Source organism: Acipenser ruthenus, chromosome 14 (assembly GCF_902713425.1).
Source record: "Acipenser ruthenus chromosome 14, fAciRut3.2 maternal haplotype, whole genome shotgun sequence".
Classification (NCBI taxonomy): domain Eukaryota; kingdom Metazoa; phylum Chordata; class Actinopteri; order Acipenseriformes; family Acipenseridae; genus Acipenser; species Acipenser ruthenus.
In genome coordinates this window covers 5,417,672-5,433,735 of record NC_081202.1, presented here as the reverse complement: position 1 = coordinate 5,433,735, position 16,064 = coordinate 5,417,672, and the positions used below count along the sequence as shown (strand labels likewise).

The following is a 16,064-nucleotide window of genomic DNA, read 5'->3' as shown; positions in this document are numbered from 1 at the left end:
AGACACAGAGATCTAGCTGTTATACAGGTCTCAAAATAATACTATTCAGAAAATGTGTGATACTGCAAAAAATAAAAAAATAAATAAAAATCATCATGCATAATATCCTTACAAAATATTCAGACTCATTCTCTAAAGGTATTAAGTGAACACACACAAAAATCACACCTGATATGTCACACATTGTCTGTATCTACAGCACTCTCCCAGAGGGGAAGGGGCTGCATGCGAGACAACAGAAAAGCACACTGCATAATTGCTGTGGTAGCCCCAAGCTCTATCAGAATGTGCAGTCCCCAGGATTAAAATTCATGAGGAACAGGAACGCTATGGAAGAGTGACCTGGACCCTGCATTCTGCCTCAGCTGGGACTTCTCCTGGTAAATTGCTCAGCTGAGCACAACAATGGAAACAAAATGCTAAATATGTGTGCAGGAATTCAAAGCAATGCCACTAGTGCTTTCCTTAAGTTCAGAGATATGTTATTGCATCCGGTGACTGCTGCTTCATAGCAGGGCTTTCATGAGTTGTATTTCACACATTACACACAAACACTGTATGTTGACAGATGGGAAGATGGATACATGGATCTTTTGCTACAGTAATACAGTACTTTACAATAGGAAATGTGTCATGTGCAATGAATAACTTACCTCACATAAAAGCACTACCAACAGATAAATGCAGTAGATGACAGAGAGGCATACACTTGTCACAAAGTATTTAAATTGTATTTACAGCACTCAGATAATAAGACTGGTGCAACCTCACATGTAAGTGCAACCTCTAACATACTACATTCATAACATGGAGGAAATATATTTAGAAACACGATCAATATCATTCTTTTCTCAAAAATCAGCATTTTATGAATATGGCAATAACTACAACACCATGCAGCTTATAATAAAATCTATCTTATCAAGATCTTAAAATGCACTTTTCTATTTGCCAAAACCTTACTTGAAATGTTACTCAACTTTGAGTTTTTCACAAGTTCATAATCACAATATGCATTAGTACAAAAAATAAATTAACATCAAAGTATTCATGCAATTTTGCCAATGTCTTGCGTAATAAAAGACTTCTCTTGTCACAACGTCTGTCAAATATTGCACTTAATTGTCAGTGCCATTGTATTATTAAAATTTGAAAGTCAGATTATTAATTAAAATATGGGAAGATAATAGCAGTCTAAAACGTAATTCTAACTGAAAGTTAGAAAGAAGTTGATACTATGAGACAAAAATGTATCAAAAGGTTAAACTGCTCTAAAACATCTCCACACTTGTGCTTCAGATCTTTAAAAACAATAACTTCTTTTGTGTTGTGTGTGTGTGTGTGTTTGTTAAAGCCCAACATCACCCCTTTTTGTCCTCCGGTCACCTTACCTGCTTGGCGGACATCTCTCCCCTGGAGTTCATGCTAGGACTGCCCACTGGGCTTGAGGGGGCACTCTGGCTCCCAGTCAGCAGCGACCTCACTGTGTCCAGCCACTTCATCCTTACGCCGCTGATCAAAAAGCCTCTTCAAAAAGGTAAACAAAAGCCTGCTCCTTTACATGCCTGGGTAACTTTAAACTAAGCCCTGGGACTTTGATCCCTTTTTTTCTTTTATTATAAAACAAATGAATAACAAAAAAGGTTTAAAAACCTAGAATCTGGTCCTTAAATAGCACTTAGGGTAGGGGCACTAGCTACTTCACAAGCCATTGAGTCAGTCTCTCTCTCTCTCTCATCTCTCTCTCTCTCTCTCTCTCTCTCTCTCTCTCTCTCTCTCTCTCTCTCTCTCTCTCTCTCTCTCTCTCTCTCTCTCTCTCTCTCTCTCTCTCTCTCTCTCTCTTCTCTCTCTCTCTCTCTCTCTCTCCTCTCTCTCTCTCTCTCTCTCTCTCTCTCTCTCTCTCCTCCCCAAGTCCCAAGGGACCACCAGTTCATAATTGTCTGCAATCTGCTCTAATAAATGACTAGCATTATCAATGCCAGCCAACTATGACAGGCTCAATGTCCCCTTGTGTGGAGCAGGTGGCAATTTTCTGGGAAAGGTCTCAAATCTGAGCATTATCTCAGATGAAAAAAATATCAAAGCTGCTAGGCTATTAAGCACACATACAAGCATGTCGCATCCTTAGTAAGAAAACCTCATTATCCATTCATACAGTGGGCATTTATTGGCAGGAGTAAATATTTGTGCTGTCATGCAAATTCAGGCAGTAGTGTGGAGTAGTGGTTAGGGCTCTGGACTCTTGACCGGAGGGTTGTGGGTTCAATCCCAGGTGGGGGACACTGCTGCTGTACCCTTGAGCAAGTATACTTTACCTCGATTGCTCCAATAAAAACCCAACTGTATAAATGGGTAACTGTATGTAAAAAGAATGTAACAATTGTAAGTCGCCCTGTATAAGGGCGTCTGCTAAGAAATCAGTAATAATAATAATAAATTATTTACCCCTCTATAACTAGAACACAAACAGGACAATGGATGTGCAAACCCATTACACAAACCATATACATTTAGGTAAAATTGTTTGGTTTCGTATTTTTTAATGCATGTTGAGTAACCTTGTCAGGAGAACAGTGTTGGGCTTTTTAACCTACATCTCTCAATTTGCTAAGTATACATTTCCATTCCCCTGTGCACCCTTCCGTGAAAAACATCACTTTAAAAGTGTAACCACGCATCACGTCAAAATGTGACCAATCCTGACATGCCAACACTCCTCATGCCATCACACCACTGATGCACAATGAAAACTCTCTCATGAGTTTGGTGAAAGGTGAACAGTCTAAGTTTTACATCAATAGCTCATGGGCACATACATAATGTTACTTACATTTTAAATAGTGAGCAGATATGTTTGTTGATTGTTTGAGAAGTATTGTTCCTTGGGATAACAAAATACTGAGCTCAAGTCATGTGATTTCATAAAAACAACACCAGGTGCTCAGTGTTTGGTATTTGAATTGAGTTAAAATTGCAAAAATGGGGGCTCCCGAGTGGCAAATCCTGCATTCCACGTGGAGCGCCATTCGGGAGCCCCCATTTTTGCAATTTTATAGTCTGGACGTCGCCGGTTCGAGTCCAGGCTATTCCACTGTCGACCGTGGATGGGAGCTCCCAGGGGGCTGTGCACAATCGGCCGCCCGTGGGTATAACATACGTAAATAAACAATACCCCCCCCCCCCCATAGAAAATGGCAGATGTCCTGTTTTTGGTCACCCTAGTTTGCACTGAGATTTTTTTAATGTATTTTACGAAACATACGTGATGTGTTGAGCAAGATAGTCCTAGACTGCTGCCAATGCATAGTCTATACAAATGGATATTTCCATTACAACCAGTATTGTCAAAACAGCTCAGATCCCTGCCTTAGGGTGTTTGCCACTCCCCTTTCAGAAAGACTAAACCTCAAAGCAATTCTGGACACTCAATTCTCCAAAGTAAGTTGCTCATTTAGGAGAGCTCATTACTGTAACAAAACCAGTATGAAACAATGTTAATTGACTGGCCATAGGCAGCAAATTCCTTCCAACATAAACCCATGCTAAGAAGAATTAAAAAGGACCTTTACTGTGGAAGAAACCACAGATTAATAGATCCATATGCAATGTGGACTGACTGTCTTTCCTTTGAACCCAGCTGTAAATATTGGTTTCAAACTGTTAAGTGTTTCTCTTCATTCATTACTGGGGAGCGGTTTTCTATTGCCAGTGCTTGCTTCCAAACAAACGTTTTGATTAAGGCCAAGCACAATTTGATCCAAACCAACAGACTATGAAAAAAATAAGGCTGAAATAAATGCAACTGTCATAGCTCATAAGAAAAGCTATTAAAATATAATTTGGCTATGATTTTTAATCTCAGCCAGAAGGGTATATAAATATTAACATTTATACTAAAAAAAAAACAGTTTTTCGCCATCTTTATTGAATATGGTTGCATTATACCTATTGTTATTACAACAGTGTTCTGATAAATTAATATTCCATAGAGGATAATAACCTAAAATCAGAAGTGTAGCCCCCATACTGATTCATAGCCTATTTAAGAAAAAGTCAATAAAAGTTGTGGTGGTTTCATAATGCTGGCATCTAGGAACAGGGCCGAAACCAATATAGCTCATTTAGCATATTCGACCCCTGCCATCAAATTAGATGACAACTGACTGAAATAAAGCTGGAACAATGGAGGTTAAAGGCTTCACTTCAAAATTGCCAACCCACTGAACCACCCATAGGCCTACAGGGAATACAGCAAAACTGAACTGATTCATGTCACTAGTTTCATAAAGGTCAAGGAAAATATGACATAAAAAGAAGGACACTGTCAGTGATGCAGACAAGTAGCATACAATTTATGACGAAAGCATGACAGCATTGCATTGATGCAAAATGCTTGAACTTGATACATTAACAGTGAAATATTGCGTTACTGACACAAATAAAATAAAACCAACACTGGTCTTTTACTTCATTTTGAACGATGTTAAGAAAATCCATTAATATTTAGAAGGTGTCCCATGCGAATACTGCCTCATGAACACTTAGAATGAGACGATCTTTTGCCATTTGCAGGAAAACCTTATGCTGCATATAGCAAAACATGAGCAAGGATTATATTAAGATTACACAAGCACTAATATAATGCAATATTCAATAACAAAAATAAAAATGACCTGCATCGCATCCAAACTGAAAAAATAAATTAAACAGCACCAGAAAGATAAGATAGGGAGTATGGATAAGGTGAAAGGCATGCTCTAGGCTCTGCCATTGGCCCATTTAATACTCTTTAAAATAACCTTTGTATTGAGCTTGTTCTGTTTACTGTTTTACATCCCATCAGTTGCCAAGGGTAATAAGCCAACAACAGCCTTTCAAGGACAAGCTTTGGTGAGAGATTCTCAAGCAGACAGGTGTAAACAATTAAGAAGGAAATGAACATGACAGCAAGAACAGTAAGCACGTCAAATCAAATGTTGGGATATAAAGCGAGTTGAAAAGTTTCTAACAAGGCTGCGCGATGAGCTATCACGCCATTTTAGGCAAAGTTTAAGACAAAACCTGTTCAACACAGGCAGGTATAAACAACATGTGATGGGACAGAGGGGATGTGAAAGGATGGGAAGCAGAATAAAGTGGGGGAGGCAGAAGTAATTAAAATGGCAAAACAAAAAACTCAGAAACCAATGAAATAAACAGAAAGAGCATGCAAATTTCTTAATCTACATTTAATAGAGAAAAGTGTAAGGTATTGCACGCAGGCAATACAAATGTGCATTATAAATATCATATGGAGATACTGAAATTGAAGAAGGACTCTATGAAAAAGACCTAGGAGTTTATGTTGACTCAGAAATGTCTTCATCTAGACAATGTGGGGAAGCTATAAAAAAAAGCCAACAAGATGCCCGGATATATTGTGAAAAGTGTTGAATTTAAATCAAGGGAAGTAATGTTAAAACTTTACAATGCATTAGTAAGACCTCAGCTAGAATATTGTGTTCAGTTCTGGTCACCTCGTTACCAGGATTATCCCGGGTTTAAAAGGAATATCGTATGCAGACAGGCTAAAATAATTTAATCTATTCAGTCTTGAACAAAAAAGACTACGCGGTGATCTGATTCAAGCATGCAAAATTCTAAAAGGAACCTACACAAAGGGGAAATACCAGGAGCGGCCGGTTAACAGGGTTCGCTTGCTCGCAGAACCCACAGTCTCTTATTAATGAATTGCGCTTCCCTTCTTCTGGGTGATGTGATTTCCCCCTCTCACGTGACACTGGTACATTAACAATGGCGTTCATCCCATCTGTTTAATGGGCTGAAGCCAGGCTGTGCTCGCTCAGAAATGCCAGCACCCAAATCCGCCAGGACTGGCTACGATTGGCTTAAAAATGTCTGGATGGGGAGCAGCCGGTTAGCGAACACGGTGATCAGGCAATCAGCGCACATGTGCCAAGACAACAAAGGCTATAAATATGAGCAGCACGACTTCAGCTCTTCTCAGTCTTGCATAGTAAAGACAAAAAATAATGAAGCTGTTTAAATATTAAAGTAAAATTTACAAGTGTAATTCTTTGTCTAACTTTAAATGAATGTTATTTGTCTTATTTGTTCAACTTTGTTCTTTTCACAGTTTTAATCTGCCTTTATTTTGCGTCGTCTGTCCCTTTTTCTCTCGAGGCTGCAGCCCTTCAGCACCACTACTGCCTGTTTAGGTTAATCAGTTATTAAATATACCATACAGTATATTTGTATTATTTTAAAATTATTTATATAATATTTTATCTTATTTTTTTAATCTTGTTGTTAGCCGCGTCAGGCTGGACCAGTGCTTCTACCATTGAAAATGGCCCCCTGGACCGCACCACCTCACCTGCAACTGAGGTGTGAACACCCAATAATTTTGCCAACCAGCCACCACTGGGAAATATATAAACATAATGTTTTTGTGTAAAAGAGAAAAGATAAAAAATGCATGATCTGAAATCAAATGAACTGAAGCAAAATCTCATAAATGCATCATTGTATTACAGACTTAATAAAAGTGCAAATGCAATGAAAGTGAAACATAACGTTTCTGTTTTGCAAAACAAATAATAAAAATAATACTAAATTTACTATTTAAGAACACAGTATATATACAGTTCTGGCAATGTCTACGTCAGATTGGCAGATTTTACTCGAATTGAAGTCAAAGTAGATGCTATAGTCAGAGGTGAAAGTAACTTTAATTTCTTACCTGTGTACTGGTACTCAGCACACTGCGCTTGCTTGCGCATGCCTAAACAAATTCCGATAAGAAAGCAGGGGAGCATCCATTCAAAAATGCTACGTCATGCTGTTTTCGGTCTTTTACATTTTTTTAAATGTAATTTATAATTTTTCCACCATTAAGAAAATAGTATACGAATATTTATCACATTGGGTATTGTACGTTTTTTTTTTTTTTTTTACATGTGCAACTTTTGCGGTGGACTTCTCGTGAATTGTTTTTTCTTTTTACAGAAATTAATTGTCTATTGCCAATTTAAGTCTGTAAAAAAATAATTAGAATTAATGGTAAATGTACCTTTAGACAATAGGAAAACATCCATCAGATCGCAACTGATTGTACCGAAATATGAATATGAATAGTGCACAACTTGCAATCTGACATTGTGCCACTTTCTGCCATTACATGAGTCAAGTTGTGGTACGCATACCACATTCTGACAATGTACCACTTTCTAACACTACACCGGCACTATAGTCCAGATCACGGCTTCTGACAAAGTGAAAAACAACATCCACGAACCTGAACCTGAGCTTATCTATAAACTTCAGGTACATTCAAAGAGTATTCCAATTCCAAAAGAAAAGAAGATAGTGACAGACAAGTTGAAAAAGGCATGCAAATGAAAAATCTAGCTAGAAAAAATAAATTGAAAATCATTTTTTGTATTTTTATTTTTTATTATTTGTGCCTTTTTCCTGAGGGATATCAGACAACGTTCGTTAGGTAAACTGTTCCCCCACTACTGCCACTAGTTTAATGGAAATTGATTTGAGTTTTTTTCAAGGACTTGTGACTCGGACTCGAATGATAGTGACTCGGACCCTGATGACTCGGACTCGACTACAAGTCTGCTTAAAACTATGACAATGCGTTCTGACAGAGAGGGTTTTGATCCAGTCTGTGTGTATCAGTAAGTGACTTCACATCTGTCTAGGGCACACAATACAGAACCTGCTCCCATATGGCTTGCCTAGTCATCACTGCTGCTCAGGCTACACAGCCAAGTCCAGCACAGAGTTTTAGTTTATTCACTTTGTGCCCACATGGCGACACAAGTACATCTCAATAGTGCAGCACTAATACAAAGAGAGACCTAAGTAGACCATACTCAATAATAAACAATACAACAATTATTATACATCCAAAGTAATATCAATAAAATACATACATACATACATACATACATACAATACACAAATATATTAAAAGATAAATATATTTACAGTACTGTGCAAACGTTTTAGGCAGGTGTGAAAAAATGCTGTAAAGTAAGAATGCTTTCAAAAATAGACATGTTAATAGTTTATATTTATCAATTAACAAAAATGCAAAGTGAGTGAACAGAAGAAAAATCTACATCAAATCAATATTTGGTGTGACCACCCTTTGCCTTCAAAACAGCATCAATTCTTCTAGGTACGCTTGCACACAGTTTTTGAAGGAACTTGGCAGGTAGGTTGGCCCAAACATCTTGGAGAACTAACCACAGTTCTTCTGTGGATTTAGGCAGCCTCAATTGCTTCTCTCTCTTCATGTAATCCCAGACAGACTCGATGATATTGAGATCAGAGCTCTGTGGGGGCCATACCATCACTTCCAGGACTCCTTGTTCTTCTTTACGCTGAAGATAGTTTTTAATGACTTTCGCTGTATGTTTGGGGTCATTGTCATGCTGCAGAATAAATTTGGGGCCAATCAGATGCCTCCCTGATGGTATTGCATGATGGATAAGTATCTGCCTGTACTTCTCAGCATTGAGGAGACCATTAATTCTGACCAAATCCCCAACTCCATTTACAGAAATGCAGCCCCAAACTTGCAAGGAACCTCCACCATGCTTCACTGTTGCCTGCAGACACTCATTCGTGTACCGCTCTCCAGCCCTTCGGCGAACAAACTGCCTTCTGCTACAGCCAAATATTTCAAATTTTGACTCATCAGTCCAGAACACCTGCTGCCATTTTGCTGCACCCCAGTTCCTGTGTTTTCGTGCATAGTTGAGTCACTTGGCCTTGTTTCCACGTCAGAGGTATGGCTTTTTGGCCGCAAGTCTTCCATGAAGGCCACTTCTGACCAGACTTCTCCGGACAGTAGATGGGTGTACCAGGGTCCCACTGTTTTCTGCCAATTCTGAGCTGATGGCACTGCTGGACATTTTCCGATTGCGAAGGGAACTAAGCATGATGTGTCTTTCATCTGCTGCAGTAAGTTTCCTTGGCCGACCACTGCGTCTACGGTCCTCAATGTTGCCCGTTTCTTTGTGCTTCTTCAAAAGAGCTTGGACAGCACATCTGGAAACCCCTGTCTGCCTTGAAATTTCTGCCTGGGAGAGACCTTGCTGATGCAGTATAACTACCTTGTATCTTGTTGCTGTGCTCAGTCTTGCCATGGTGTATGACTTTTGACAGTAAACTGTCTTCAGCAACCTCACCTTGTTAGCTGAGTTTGGCTGTTCCTCACCCAGTTTTATTCCTCCTACACAGCTGTTTCTGTTTCAGTTAATGATTGTGTTTCAACCTACATATTGAATTGATGATCATTAGCACCTGTTTGGTATAATTGTTTAATCATACACCTGACTATATGCCTACAAAATCCCTGACTTTGTGCAAGTGTACCTAAAAGAATTGATGCTGTTTTGAAGGCAAAGGGTGGTCACACCAAATATGGATTTGATTGAGATTTTTCTTCTGTTCACTCACTTTGCATTTAGTTAATTGATAAATATAATCTATTAACATGTCTATTTTTGAAAGCATTCTTACTTTACCACATTTTTTCACACCTGCCTAAAACTTTTGCACAGTACTGTATATTTTAATAACAATTTAATTACAACTAAAACAAGTTCACCTCAAACACAGATGATGCCGAACAACAGTTTAAACCCAGAAAGGCTTGACAATGACACAGTGGAATCTGGAAGGATATTCCAGAACACCAAGGCTGTGCCAAAGAAAGAATAACGACAACTGAAGAGATAAGGACTGATGGTCAGAGCAGCTCTGTAGAGACCTCTCAACCCAAGTCTTTTACGAGCACAGACTGACACAGAGGTAGCACAGTCGTGGAAGAGGAAATATTAATAAATGGCGAAACTGACAATGAGGAATAGCAGCACAGGTACGTTATTTAAACAGTTGTAGCAACACGTGGGGATGTATAACGCTATATTTTTCAGAACCTCGCTACTTACTCTCTAATGACAGCAGTAAGTTTGTTTTGTGTTTATACATCACAAACAGGCATCTGCCAAGCTGTAATGAAGAACAAAAGTAAATCGTAAAATTATGCATCAGTTGTGGCTTTGGCAATAGTGGCAAGCCAGCCTCAAAAGAAAACTACAACCTTTTACAGAAACCATAAAACGACCGCACTGAGTACAGGCAAAACAGTTTGGGCAAATAAAACTGCTGGTTAAACAAATCAAAATTGCATGGAAACCTACACACGTTCTGAAAGGCATAAAACTAGACCATGGGCAAATCATACTAAGGCTTCTAATAAACGTTTTAATACTACATTTTTAAAAGCTTTTCAAAAATATTAACATTACAAGTCAGAATTAGGTCATATTACTACCCTGCCGTCTGTATATTCTTTTGAACATGATAGTTAAGGATCAATCGCAGGAATACCATTAAGTCTACGTTTCTGCTAACCCCAGGGTCATGTCTACCAGGCAACTAAGCTATCTGTTTCATGGAACTCAACCTGCAAAGTCTTTCATGTTATGAATTATGGCCATGAACACCCAGCCACAGGCTGCAATACACACAGTTAAGCACGCACACCAACAAAAGACACACATACTGTAGTTATTCCCTTATAAAGTACTTCACAGCCTGCAACAAAAGTATTCTTTACTTAAGCATCCACACTCACTTAAACACAAACACACAAAAGTAACCTTATGAAGACATTGACATTGACATAAAATTACAGCCACAAAAGGGATCGTTTTATTTTATTGCACGTCATAACCAAACAGTGATGGAGATAAAGGCGGCCATTGTTAAAACTGTCAGGGACTGTCCCTCCTGAGCTGCAGCAAACCCTGCTGGCCAGGTGCCCATTGAGCTCAGAACGGACACTTGCAGGGCTGGCCTTTGTACTCCAGAAGCTGGTAGCTCGCTGACATCCGCTCTCGAGTTCCTGAGTGTAAAAGAGGAAGCTGGCTTGATTGTGGGATCGGAGGATGGCCACTGAACCTTCGGTTCTCCTGAGCTGTGGGGAATTGCTGCGATGAGGAGAAAAAATAATAAATTGGACATTCCAAACTGGGGAGAAAAAAAAGTTGTTTTTTTTTAATTACCTTTAAAATACTTCTCTCACACACACACACACACACAATTCTAGCAATCTTTGTAAAGCACTAAAGCAATACTTAACAATTAAATGTTAAAACCAAAAATGTTTGTGCCAACATACTGTTTGAAACCCACAGATTGAAAACCAATTCATGCTGCTTATAAAAAAACGCACTCCAGTAGAAATCAGTTCAAATTTCTCCTGCGGAAGAATCCGTCTTTTCCCGGACGGCGATTACACAACACAGACACACTAAATGATATGTATGTTTGCGATGCAGAGATGTTTTTTCAAACCGGCAGCCAAACACATTGTGTGGGCCATGAACAGAAACCTCTCTTTAATGAAGATTACAATGGTAAGCCAGTGACCAAATCCTTCAAAAACATGACTAGTACTGCTTTTCCCCGCAACAATAGACAGCCGCCTGGATCACTGATATCTTACAGATGTTAGCTTGGACACTGAACACCCAGTCCAATTTGCCATATGTTGAAAGCTTATGGTGTTTGATCCCTTCTGTCAGAAGCTGGAAAGCTTTAAGCAGTCCATATCATATACTATATATACACCAGTATACAGTATTCAGGAATATTCTGCTGGTTCCCAACATGATGAGCAGCACAACAGAGACTTTGATAAAGGATGCATTTCTCCCCTCAGTTGGCATGTGTTTCCTTATCTAAATCACTGATATTTCACAGGTTTCTCAATATGCGTGACTCTATTGGCCAATATAGAGAACGTACTTCACATGTGAACACAGGGAGGCACCTGTTCATCCAGAACAAACTGAACACCTTGTAGACAGTCACCTACAGTATAGTAGCTGCTCAAAGTGTCCCTACACCCTATTGAAAGCACTGTGGCAGGCATTGTTTCACACTTTGGTCTGACTCAGGGGTGTATTAATGTCCTTTATCCCCATTGTTTAAATGGGTTTGTTTCCCCGAGCTACGGTTTGAGATTCAAGTCCAATAATGTTTCTGTCAAATATTTGTAGGATACAGTGAAACATGTTCTTATTTTAGACCAGCTCTTTATCAAAACCACACAGTCCAAAAGTAAGCGCCTCTGTACATCCAGTACAGTGAAGACCACCTGCAGAACTTGACCAAAGTCTACTCGGAGTGTATCCAACCACAGGAATCCATACCACTTACAAAAATATATAAATCGTGTCTGACTTACTTTTTTTCACTTCACCACCCCTGCTTTATTTATTGATGTTTCTGCTCTATTTCAATGGCACACAGTGATTTTGAACTTGTTTGAAAGCAAACCCCATACTGTTAATCAATGTTGGCACCTAATGCTTTCATTACACGTGCATATATATGTATGTGTTTTTATACTAGTGTTTTTATACTAGTGGTATGCGTGCACACACACACACACACACACACCCACACACAGTATATATCATTATCAATAAGCAGCTGAAATAAATCAAGATTATCCCCTATGTTAACATTTACAAAAACTTTTTATTTTATTAAATATAAACCATACATTATTATATATGTTACAGAGGCAAGTTTAACAAGTACCATGGTATAAAAAGACAAATAAATACATAATGGAACTGTAATCTGTCAATTGTATGGTATTCAACTACAATTACAAATACATTGTTACTGCAACTAATTCCGAATTGCACCATTCCAATTGTAATTTACCCCAGGTCTGACATTTACAAACTAAAACAACATTTCAAAATGGTGCGGAGGACCCCCCATGGCTACACTCCTCCCGAACCATGGTGTATCAGCATCACTGCTGGAATTGATAGAGCCATCAGCATCACTGCTGGAATTGAGAGAACCATGGGGTATCAGCATCACTACTGGAATTGAGAGAGCCAAGAGGCATGGAGTATCAGCATCACTGCTGGAATTGAGAGAACCATGGGGTATCAGCATCACTGCTGGAATTGAGAGAGCCATCAGCATCACTGCTGGAATTGAGAGAGCCATGGGGTATCAGCATCACTACTGGAATTGAGAGAGCCATGGGGTATCAGCATCACTCCTGGAATTGAGAGAGCCATCAGCATCACTGCTGGAATTGAGAGAGCCATGGGGTATCAGCATCACTAATGGAATTGATAGAGCCATCAGCATCACTGCTGGAATTGAGAGAACCATGGGGTATCAGCATCACTACTGGAATTGAGAGAGCCATGGGGTATCAGCATCACTGCTGGAATTGAGAGAGCCATCAGCATCACTGCTGGAATTGAGAGAGCCAAGAGGCATGGAGTATCAGCATCACTGCTGGAATTGAGAGAACCATGGGGTATCAGCATCACTGCTGGAATTGAGAGAACCATGGGGTATCAGCATCACTGCTGGAATTGAGAGAACCATGGGGTATCAGCAACACTGCTGGAATTGAGAGAGCCATCAGCATCACTGCTGGAATTGAGAGAACCATGGGGTATCAGCAACACTACTGGAATTGAGAGAGCCATGGGGTATCAGCATCACTGCTGGAATTGAGAGAACCATGGGGTATCAGCAACACTACTGGAATTGAGAGAGCCATGGGGTATCAGCATCACTGCTGGAATTGAGAGAGCCATCAGCATCACTGCTGGAATTGAGAGAGCCATCAGCATCACTGCTGGAATTGAGAGAGCCATGGGGTATCAGCATCACTGCTGGAATTGAGAGAGCCATGGGGTATCAGCATCACTACTGGAATTGAGAGAGCCATCAGCATCACTGCTGGAATTGAGAGAGCCATGGGGTATCAGCATCACTGCTGGAATTGAGAGAACCATGGGGTATCAGCATCACTGCTGGAATTGAGAGAGCCATGGGGTATCAGCATCACTCCTGGAATTGAGAGAGCCATGGGGTATCAGCATCACTCCTGGAATTGAGAGAGCCATCAGCATCACTGCTGGAATTGAGAGAGCCATGGGGTATCAGCATCACTCCTGGAATTGAGAGAGCCATGGGGTATCAGCATCACTCCTGGAATTGAGAGAGCCATCAGCATCACTGCTGGAATTGAGAGAGCCATGGGTTGGGTACCAATCTTTTCTGAACTTCAAGAAGCTCTAGAGAACATTTCCTGGTGGTGTACTGTGCATAACAATCATTGTAGCAGTGTCTCAACAAAACAAAACAAGGACTGGGTGAGCATGAGGACTGCTCAAGTGTGTGAGGAACATCAGCATAAGAAGGGGCACAACAACCACCTCCTTTACAGCAAAATTAAAACCAGAGTCAACCCAAATATTCACTTCTAATTACATTTCTCAGGGTTTCTGACCTACTAGTTTGTATTTAATAATGCTTGTGGGTATCTTTAGTACATGACAAAACAAACCTAGAGAAATTGGCAGGATGAAACCCATAAAACAACAACAACAACAAACAACAATAACAGGAATGCTTTATGCATGAGTGATTAGCAGCATGACTTTACTTCCTTTGCGATAGATGCCGTGATGTAGACTGACTTAGTACTTCCTTGCACTGTGCTTTTAGTGCCCTGCCAGTAATCTGATTAATATGCAAAGAGTCAATCAAACCTCTACGCTTTGTTGTGACCAGTGTGTCAAGGCAGGTCAAAGCCAAGCCACACACAAATGTCCTGTGTAGTTGTAAAGCTTGTGAGTTAATTATTAATTTCCCTTCATATCACATACTATAGGACCTACAGTATGTAAATGAGCCTAAGCTACTTCAAGTCAACACTTGACACACATCTGAAAGCCTAATGAGTTATGATACACTTTAGGTAAGAAGAGATTTTCTAACAGCACTTATGTTTTGTCAAGTGTTGGAAATATAATCCACATCACATCAGCAAAGCTTAAATAATGTATCATCTCAGACCAGTTAATACAATACAGAAAGTACAAAGGCAATTAAGGTCAGTAAAACATAGTCTAGTGGTAGTGAACACACATAACTGTTCAAAAAGAGGTATAGCTGTTCTTTATGTCTTTGAGTTTGTTGGCTCCTCATTCAAAAGTGCTTCTGGATTTTAATAATTTTCCCACTTGGTTTTTCTAACACTGACATCCAGACCAGTGTCAAAATCACATCCGTACTTATGCAGTCCAGTCATTTTGAGGGACAGTGTTTTGTGAACTTCAAAAAAAATTGTGAAATGCAAAAACATGCATGCCATGGATTCTCTCATGTCTTAGTCAAAGTGGACCCCCCATTTGGTACTACTGCAATGTAAGATTGGATTTACCACAAAATCAAAATGAAAGTATGTGTGGTACAACATCCTACCTCAGGCTTCGTCTGAGGAATTTCAATTATAATAGGAATTTGGTGGTTGTTTTTCTTACATTGATAACAATATTAAAATATCGCAAAGACATTATTTTGTCTGGGAACATGAAATGGGATGTTTGTTAACTTTGCTTTGCCCTGATGCAATATTCAGAATGTTTAGCTACACTGTAACCCAGTTGTCAGTGAGTGAATAATCCAGTTACACGATTTGAAATGTATCTTTTTAGATCTCTCCTTGTATCAGTGCTTGCACTATTGGAATGTACAGCACCTGTGCTGGCTTCGGCAGGCACGAAAGTGAACACACTATAAACTATAAAGTAAACTGCACTGTAAATAATACACACATTTTACAATGCGTACAGGTACAACTTTGCAGGTGTAGGACATATTTACTTATTTGGCAGAAGCCTTTATCCAAGATGACTTACAGGGGTTGTTTTACCTAATGTATTCCCTTTCTTGTACACAATCACAATGTAAAAAGGACTCCAATGACTTACATTATGTGCATCAATTGTGCTAAAACCAACTTAGTTATTTGGTTAGCCTCATCTTCAGCACATAAGAGCCCCTGTGCATGCACTCTCTCTACTCCTTCTACAGCACCACCATGTGGCCAACCTCAGTATCAGTCTGATCTACATGTAAAACAATTAAATAAATGCATACAATAACTAAAAACAGCTTGATCCAAGACATTGGCTGCA

The 16,064-nt window shown here is 39.5% G+C and overlaps 1 protein-coding gene across 1 annotated transcript in view; it reads right to left on the bottom strand.

Annotated features, from left to right (window-relative positions):
* LOC117419969 (neuron navigator 3) overlaps positions 1-16,064 on the bottom strand; it is a 260,529-nt gene that overhangs the window by 162,017 nt on the left and 82,448 nt on the right. The window lies entirely within an intron of this gene.